This window comes from Bidens hawaiensis, unplaced genomic scaffold (genome assembly GCF_021521415.1).
Source record: "Bidens hawaiensis isolate Kalapana, Puna unplaced genomic scaffold, B.hawaiensis_p1.1 tig00027239_1, whole genome shotgun sequence".
Classification (NCBI taxonomy): Eukaryota; Viridiplantae; Streptophyta; class Magnoliopsida; order Asterales; family Asteraceae; genus Bidens; species Bidens hawaiensis.
The window spans coordinates 264,057-274,226 of record NW_027494397.1 but is presented as its reverse complement, the minus strand read 5'-3'; positions in this window follow the sequence as shown (position 1 = coordinate 274,226).

Below are 10,170 nucleotides of genomic sequence, written 5' to 3'. Positions count from 1 at the left end.
CCAGCATAGAACACTTGAGCGAACAAACCACGAATCAACTCCTTATCGAACTCACTAGGGTTGTCCATATTATCAACAAATTTCAATACCTGTCTTATCACCCCAAGAGTAATAATGATAGACTTCCCTTTGACTTCAACAACTATGTGGTTCTCGGACTCAATGTAGCGTGCCAAGTTCCAGAATGGACGAATAATACTAAAGTGAACACTCGGCTTAGCAGTCACAGCATAATGTATACGAGAACTTCGAATAAACGCCATCAAATCTCCAAATATGTCGTCGTCTGCAAAGTTCGTTCAGACAAAAGCACAAATGTTATGCTTCTTGTCGAATGGTAACAAAGGAAGTTATGGCTCTCGTGGCTACTGCACTATTTGTTGCTGTATTGGTTGTCGATCAGCTACAGGAGGATCCTGATCAATCTCGTCAGCCATAACTGAAAATATATAAACCCGAGATTTAGTAAAATGAAAAACAAATAATATAAAATTTTGTATAATTTACTAAAATGTTTTAAATAAAACTAAGTGCAATTCGTTACTAACTTGTGACTGATTCATTATAACGAAAAAGGTACTTCGTTATAACGAACTGCTTAATTCATTATCAATTCAAGACAAAGAATTAAACATAACAAATCAACTTTTTTTTTAAAATAACGAATTAAAGAATGAACGAGAATCAATTTGTTAATAAAAACACGAAGAAGGAGATTCGTTAGTCAAGCATAACGAATTGAAAAACGAATGAGTTTCAATTCATTATCACATAACGAATGGGCACCAATGATGTTCAATTTTGACTATCCATGATCAAAGTCAAAATTGATATAAATATTTGAAGGTCAAACCTGCAATCTAGATTCAATTGCACCATAATACACGATGCACTATCCTATAAAGTACCCTAATCAACTCGGAACATTGTTGATAACCAATATAGATCTCCCTTTTGGACAAAAACGTAGTATAAATTAGGTTAAATAAGGTTTAAACTTATAAGTTAAAACCGATCAAATATTCGGTTAAAAGACCTATCAAATGTTGATGTTAAATGACGAAATTTTATCACGTTGTGATCCTTGTTACCTTACGAAGCTAGAATGATGATAAAAAACAAGTATTATGAGGGTCGAATTTTCTGTAAAGAACTTGCAAGAGTTTCCTTAAGGGAGAATAAAAAGTGAATGAACGAATGAAGACGATTCGTTCTTCGCTGTTCCCTATATACAATGAATCAACACATTTCCCAAGAAAACGAATTGGCTGATTCGTTAATTTTGAATTAACGAATTAGTCAATTCGTTATCTCATTCGTAACACGTGGCAAACGAATGAGTAATTCGTTAATACTTACCAAAAAGTAATAACAAACTAGAAGAAATTCGTGCTTAATTCGTTATATGATGGATGGCGAATTAGGGTCATTCGTTACAGAGTGGCGGAAGTGAATTAGAATGGTAACGAATTGTAATATTTCGTTATAAAAATAACCCCATTCGTTATCCATAAATAATGAATTAATTTTAAAATCTTTTCCAATTTTCTTTTATTTAATTTAAAATATATAAATAAATCACTTAAATAAATAATTAAATAGAAGAATAAATAAATCAACAAATAAATCAACGAATTCCCATATCTCGATGACCTTATAATTTACGATCCTTACCCGACGTGGTAAGATGAAATACCTAAACGTGTTTTACGCTCAAAACACGTAACTTAAAGAATAAAATAATATTTAAACGAAAAAATAATAAAATCTTTTTGGAATTTTTCATTTTCGTTTCAAAATATTTAGATTTAAAATCCCGAAAAGCAAACATAAAATAGAAAATAAAATGTTTTTGTGTTGTTGTATGTTTTTCAAAAGCAGTACATATTTTTGTATTTTTTGGGAGTTTAAGAAGAGAATCATATTGACCAAATTGTCCTTCCATCGCAGTTTTATATTTCAGCATATTATGACTAGCGTTAAGTCGGTCATTGATATTGTTGTCCACTTAAATCTTATAACAAACTTTCAAGTATTTTTGTGATATGATTAAAGGTTCAATTAGAGCACAGAATATCAGAAACTATCAGCCTCTATTCTCGGTTCAAGCGTAATTTGATTTTTACCGTATCACCCCAACTTGACTTAAAACATTATATTGTCGATCAAAATTTGAATTTATAGAAATTATTGAGCAATGCACCAAGTTTCTTTTACTGTGAGTGAGTATGCACGAGTCCATCTGTAGGCTTACATACATTGTATCCGCTGGGGTCCGTTTCTTACTAGTATTGAGACGCGCGCAAGGGAGGAACAAATGTATGACTAACAACGGATTTTGATCAAGTCAGTAGTTTAATTTGTACGATGTACAACGGTGATCAAGTTTAATGACTTTGGGTGTGCTCTAAAAGCGTTTGAAATATTCATGCATATGAATACCCAGATGATTAAGCCGCATAAAGACGCACAGTGTCCAGAAACCTAACGCTTGGTATTTGATTTATTTTATTTTTGGTGATCAGACAAATATAGGGCTTGAGTATGATAGGCTATTACATTTATGCCATCATTACCGAGATTTTTGTTTAGAGACTAACACCTCTTTCAATTTGGCGTTTCTTTATGTTTATATCACATACTTTACTCTAACGGCTTGTTTAAGACCTATCAATGCACCAATGCAATTAAGCACTCAGTCTTTTAAGCCTATTTCTTTCTGGATATGGGACCAGATGATTAATGTACTATCATTTTCTCTTTTTGCTTCAAAACTCATTTTTGAGGAGCATAAAATAAATTTAACCGCCCCAGTCACTACCAGTCTATAGATTAATGGCTATCCTATCAATCTACAAGTAGATAAGATGACCAAAATATGCAAGCATGTTTCACAAACTTAAATAACCGACATAATTTTCAGTGAGAAAATACAAGAAAAACGAAAAACAATCGCCCCAACTACTTTTCATTATCAGATGAATGGCTATCCCTAACATTTACAAGTAAATATCAGGACCAAACATATACAAGTATATGTCCTTCAAATATGAGTACTTACATAATTTTCAACGAAAGGATGCAAAAATCTTTTTGTATTATCTCTTTGCATACATAAAACACAATCTTTTTGTCTTTTCTGATTTTCTATACATACGAAAAAATGCAATCTTTTTTGTCTTTTTCAATTTTTCAAAACAAAAAAAATCACAATATTTTTGTATTTTTCATCATTTTAAAATGTTTTTGGTTTTTCTCTATACAAACAAAATTCACAATATTTTTGTATTTTTTCAGCTTTCACCCCCAAAACCCAAAATATAAAAAATAAATGAAAGACAATAAATAAAAACAAAATAAAAATAATTATCCTTGTTTAAGGACCTCAGCAAGTGTTTTAAGACCGTTTAGACCAAGCAAAAAAGTTAAAACGAGTTTTGTCAAATGCCTTGGTAAACAGGTCAGCGCGTTGAAAATCTGTGTGCACCCCTGTGTGCACCTTTTCAATATCAATTAATTTCTTTTCAAAACAGTCTCGAATGAAATGATATCGAATCTCAATATGTTTTGTTTTCGAATGCTGCACATGATTTTTGGTGATACTTATAGCAGCAGAATTATCAATTAAAATTGGAGTAGTAAGAAACTTCAAACCGTAGTCGCGCAGATGTTGTTGGATCCATAAAAGCTGTGAACAGCAACTCGAGGCTGCCACGTATTCTGCCTCAGCGGTTGAAGTGGAGACCGTTTTCTGCTTCTTACACTTCCAGGAAACAAGCCGGCTTCCTAAAAATTGAAAACCTGCTGTAGTCGATTTGAAATTGATTTTGCATCCTCCATAATCAGAATCGGAAATTGAAGTGAGTTCAAAGCTATCGTCCTTGGGATACCATAACCCGATGTCAGGATTGCCCCTCAGATTGTGAAGTATACGTTTAACCGCTGCCAGGTGAGTCACTCAGGACTTGATTGGTACCTAGCACACAAACAAATAACAAACATGATGTCAGGATGAGAAGCAGTTAAATACATTAATGAACCAACCATCGATCGGTAAAGGGTAGAATCTACGGTCTCCTCCAATTCATCCGGTGATAAATTGTGACCCACGGGAAGAGGCGTCGAAGGGATTTTTCCAGCAGTTATCTTGAATCGGCTGAAGACATCGTTCACGTATTTCGTCTGATGAATGAAGATTCCCTTATCACACTGATGAACCTGCAACCCTACGAAGAAATTCATCTCCCCCATTGAGCTCATTTTAAATTTCGTCCCCATCGACTTCTCGAAATCCTTACTAAGCCTGTCATTTGTTGATCCAAATATAGTGTCATCGACATATATTTGTACAAGGAGTAGATCATCACCAATGTTATTCTAAAATAGAGTGCAATCTACAATTCCTCTCTTGAAGCCGATAGTAAGATGGTCAGCAAGCGTTCTGTACCAAGCTCTTGGGGCTTGGTGTAAACCATACAGGGCCTTGTTCAAACGATAAACACGGTCCAGATAATCTGGATCTTCAAAACCAGGAGGCTGCAGAACAAAAACCTCTTCATGTAATTCCCCATTAAGAAATGCGCTTTTGACATCCATCTGATAAACTATAATGTTTTTGAAAGCAACATAGGCCAAGAATATTCGTATAGCTTCCAATATGGCAACTGAAGCATACATTTCCATGTAATCTATGCCTTCTAGCTGATGAAAACCTTGAACAACTAATCGTGCTTTGTTTCTTCGATCACCCCTCGATCGTCATTCTTGCACTTAAATACCCATTTTTTCGGAATTGGTTTCTTAACTCTAGTCGGTTTATCAATGAGATCCCAAACACCCCAGTCGATTAAACTGTTGCAATTCCTTGCATTGCTTCTACCCAAGATGGATCAGCAAGAGCCATAAGAATATTTGTCGGTTCTACTTGAGATTGGAAGCAAGTGTATTTTGCGAGATTCATGATTCCCGAGGAATGCCTATCGGCATATGCACATAATATGGAATCAGTAGAATTATCAATTTGATGACGTGTTTGCACACCTATATCAAGATCACCAATGATGTTGTCATGAGGATGATATGAATGAATATGAAGGGTTGGATTCTCAGACACAACAATATTTTTAGATAAATTAGTTAGATTCTCCTCAACATCATGAGATGATTCACCAGTCTCATGTGTTTCATGAAATGGAGCCAAGGAAGTATCAACAAAATGACCATCATCAGATGAGATCGAAATCACATCAGACGTATCACGAAGATTATCTTGTGAAGCATCAACATAAACAGAACCAGAAGATCTTGGAGGTAAGAATTGATCTTCAAAATAAGCACGTACCAAGTCTTCATCTGGTTGATCAGATAATTGAGTGAACGGATTAAATAAAATCTCATAATCGAACATCCAATTTAGACCTGTTATAATACGAAATGAAGACCCGGGAGTTCAGCACGCGAAACGAGACAATTTAATAATCTTTGCTGGTGACAAGACCCATCGCGTATCGCGATGGGGGGTGCAGATGGGAAAATTAGGTTATATCATATTATTCATCAACAAAGAACCCTAACTCCGTTTTGACGACCAAGAGGCGATTTCCAGCAACCAAAGAGGCGATTTTCATCACCATAGCTTGTGCCAAGACCCTACACATGATACCTATCATCCGTATTGAAGATTCGATGATGTCAAGGCTCGGCTAATCTCTTAGAATCGCACCCGAGATGTATAGTTTGTAATCTTTACAGTTTTTCTCATGTGATTAAGAACACTTGTGTATAATTATTGATGATTGATATATGATTATTGATGTTTGGTATTTCTGTGTGTTCGGTCGGTTTAGGTTTACGTTGGTCTGAACGTTCTATTACCAGTTGCTAGATAATTAATCATATAACTGTTTGGTTAGATTGAATACAATAAAACATACGATTGCCCTTAAATGAGTCACACTGGCAAGGACTGTTTGATAACCAGTGTCGTGTGTAAAGTGATTGTTGATGTCTAAGGTTTTGTCTGATTGATCAGTTTTTAGTTAATCGTTAATAATTAATCTGTTAGGTTGCATGAGATAACTGTAGGTTGCTTACTTGAATTCCCGGGTGTGATTTGTTTTGTTAACTGCTTCCAGAACCTAAAATCAAAACCGAAACCTAAACCTAAACCTCAACTTTGACCAAGCCGGACCATCAGCTCCAAATAATAACCCCAACAGCCGAGTTCGGATAAATATCGATGATGTTCAACCGAGTATTCCGACGGAAGATGAAGACGAGGGGGAAAATAATAATGGAAACGAAGGTTTGGAGATTGATAACGAGGTAGACCGATGGGTTAGAGGTAATTGGGTAGTTGAGCTTGAGAATGAGGGTGTTGAGCAGGAAGATGTGGGTGATGATAATTGGGATGAAGAGGTAGAAGAGCCAATTAATCAAAGACGGGCTGAACCAGTTAACAGAAACGGAAGGGGTCGAGACAGGGTGATCGGGCGGAACGCCCCGAAAGAGTTCATGGTTTTTCAGTTAACCAGGGCGGTTTGGCAAACCCCCGGGGGGAGGGGGCAAGGAGGAATTATATGGCCACGGTTCATGTTGTTAATAGCCGGTTCAGACCGGCTATCTAGGACGGAGCATCCCCGTTGGTCCCGCAGGAACGAGTGCCGGGATAGCAAACCTTCAAGTCCCGACCATCTTACATTAACATCGTTCCTCATTTCCACGGGATGGATTCAGAAGACCCGTATTCGCACTTTACCGATTTTTCGGCTATTTACAGGTCTATTGGTGATGGTACGTTTGATCAGGATGAAGTCCGGTTGCGATTATTCCAGTTTTCCCTAAAAGACAAAGCAAAACTCTGGTTTAATACACTACCGATGCATAGTATCAGAAATTGGGCCGAGATGCAGCAAGTTTTTCTAAACGAGTTTTATTCAAAGTCGAAGACTAACGAGGCCCGTTCGGAAATTCACAATTTTTCATAGTTGTCTGGTGAATTGTTCCATGAAGCCTTCACCAGATTTAAAGACATGATTAGAAAATGCCCACATCACCAGATCAAACTGTGGGAACTGGTAAAGTGTTTTATTGATGGTTTGACATACGAGGACTGAAAGCATCTTAAGGACTCGTGTAATGGTCAATTGTTGAATCAGCCTGAGGAAGATGACTGGGAATTTTTAGAGTTTATGTGTGAAGATTCCAAGGCAGAAGTAGAAGCTGAGAGACGAAGACGGGGTACTTCATCCTGGTCAGTTAAGTCAGTCACGAGTGAATCTGAGAGAATTTCTGAGTTAGAGCGTGAGTTGGTTGGGTTAAAAAAGGGAAAAAAGAAAGAAGTCGGGAAAGTCGATGTTAAATTCCCGGTTTGTGAAGATTGTGGTGAACTCGGGCATAAGGCAGAAAATTGCCCCGAGTTTTATGATGACGAGGAGGATGATACCGAGGAAGTCAATTATGCTTACGGGGATTCCAAAGGCAAAGGGTTCAATTCGAACACATATCACCCGGGCCTAAGGAACCACCCGAACTTTCATTACGGGAACGCGTCTTCTCAGTTGAACCCGAACTTTCAGGGATCGAGCCAGGACAGATCGCAGGGTAACTACCGCCAGAGCGGTTATCAGCAGGGTTCGTATAATCAGAATCGGGGTACAACAGAGACGGTAACCAGGGTGGAAGTTCTTCGGGTAATCAGGAACAACAGAAAGGGTCCTCGGGTAATTCGGATGAGTCGGTACACTCGAAGTTGGATGCGTTGTTGAAAGTCGTGACTGATCATAAAACCGAAACGAAACAACAGTTTGAGTTACGGGATAAGTCGTCAGAGGCAATGATGAAACATATTGGTCAGCTCGCTGCGGATATGGCAAAGTTACAGAAGAACGCGGGCCAACTCCCGAGCGACACCACAGTCAACCCGAACAACTACAGCTCGAGTTCGAAGAAGCACGTCAACCAGGAAATTATTTTACGTAGTGGTAAGAAATATGATAACAAGTTTGGGGGTCCACCACCATTGGTTGATGGGGTGGTTGAAGAAATTGATGAGACTCTCGTCAGTGATGACGAGCCGGAACCGATTAAATTAAACTACTCTAACAAAAGTGAAACTAAAAATAACAAATCGGTTCCGAAGGATGACACCAACAATTCTAAGGACAAGAAAAAGGTGAAAACCGTTTCATATCCCGATGCTTTGTTGGCACCATCGAAGGCGAAGATGGCATCAAAACGAGGCCCGCAACAAGAAGAAATGTGGGAAACGTTTAAACAAGTAAAAAATTAATATTCCTCTTTTGGATTGTTGGTGCATGATGTCAGTTGTTCAGTGTCGAGTGTCTGTAATCGTGTTAGTTAGATTTGAGTTTTGTATGTAAGCGAAGTTATCACAAGTTCGCTAGTTATAGGCGAACTTGTGGAACAAGCGAAGTTAGGAACAACTTCGCCTGAACTTACCAGGCGAAGTTGTCGCCTATATATTAAACCTAGGTTACGGCTTAAAGAAAAAATATAGAACGAGTTTCAGTTTACGTGTATTCGAGTCAGAGAGTTTGTACTCAGTGATCTTTGTATCACGTGTTTACGGTTGAAATACAACGTGTGTTTGATTATCGTATCGTGTGTTAGCTCGTATTGTTTTCTATACTCGTAACGTCTTACGTAGGGATTCCGCACCTACGTAGAACGCGATATCTCGTGTAGATCCGGCTGGGAACCTACAATTGGTATCAGAGCATTTGCTCGATTGTGTGGTTCGGGATTATCACGCGGGTGTAGAAATCGTTCCGTTCGACTATTCGCGGGACGAGTTTTCTGAGTTTTTGTGTCCTACTCACCTCCTACAATCATAAACAACCCATAACACCTTCAAAAATCTCGTAAAATCAAGAAATCTAACCTGCATATTCATCGTGTTCATCAGGCGAAGTTGCCGTCACTGTTCGTAGGGTTTCAGCGAAGATATAAGGTTAAGCGAAGTTATCCACAACTTCGCCTACCTTCTCAAGTTCGCTTATCTCAAGCGAAGTTACCCAAAACTTCGCCTACTTCACAAGTTCGCTTACTTTATGCCAAGTTATACACAACTTCGCCGAATCAGGCGAATTTAAAAAGGAAGCGAAGTTCAGAATCAGCGAAGTTCAGACTTAAGCGAAGTTATCCTCAACTTCGCCTACAGTACTGTTTAAAATAAAATTTTTATTTTTCGAGTTTCTTTGGGTTTCGTGAAAGATGTCGTCAATCAACATTACGGAACTAGTTAAGATGGAAGTGGAAGCAGGTTTGGCTACAAAGGCACCGAAGATGCTTAAGAAAACAGATTATGTAGCGTGGAAAGATCGTTTTGAACAATATGTCAAGTACCAGGATGCTAAGATGTGGGTATGCATACAAGATGGTTACATTCCACCTACTACCGAGTATGAGGGTCGTGATCAGATCAAGAAATACAAAGAGATGGAAGAAGAAGAGAAGAAAATGTATGAGGCCGAAAGCAAAGCTCATGCAGCAATTACAATGGCTCTTCCACAAGAGATTCTGCGCACTTTCAGAAAGTATAAAACTGCCAGAGAGCTTTGGGAAGCGCTTGAAAACCGGTTTGAGGGCAATGTGGGAATTCGTGCATCGAAGATTAAACTTCTAAAAACCCAATTCTCGGTCTTCAAGTATCTGAAGAATGAATCACTTGATGATATCATCACTAGATATTATAATCTGATGACTGAGCTCAGCAACTATGCAATTGTTTACAAGAAGATGAGATAGTTGAAAAGCTTCTTGATGCTCTCCCACCGAAATGGGACAAAGACTTTGCTGACTATGACCTGGAGACAGCAGTTAACAAGCTAAGAACGTTTGAACTGAACATGGTACGAAAGGAGACACCTACCGATCAGGTTCAAGATCCGGGTATGTATGGTGCAAAGGTTAACTCAGGATCAAGTTCGAAAACTGAATCATCTGCTTATTACTCTAAGGGAGAGTCAGGCGCTAGCTCAACACATGAAGGACATGTATCTCTCAACATGAACGGTGATGTGTGCTTTGTAGCTGGAGGATCAAATGCTTCTCAACCTCAAGCGACCAAGAGTAGTTTTTCCCCAAGTGTTTCAAACAACAACTACTCGAAGATGCCCATGAGTGTTAAATCTGCTGAACAGCAGTTTG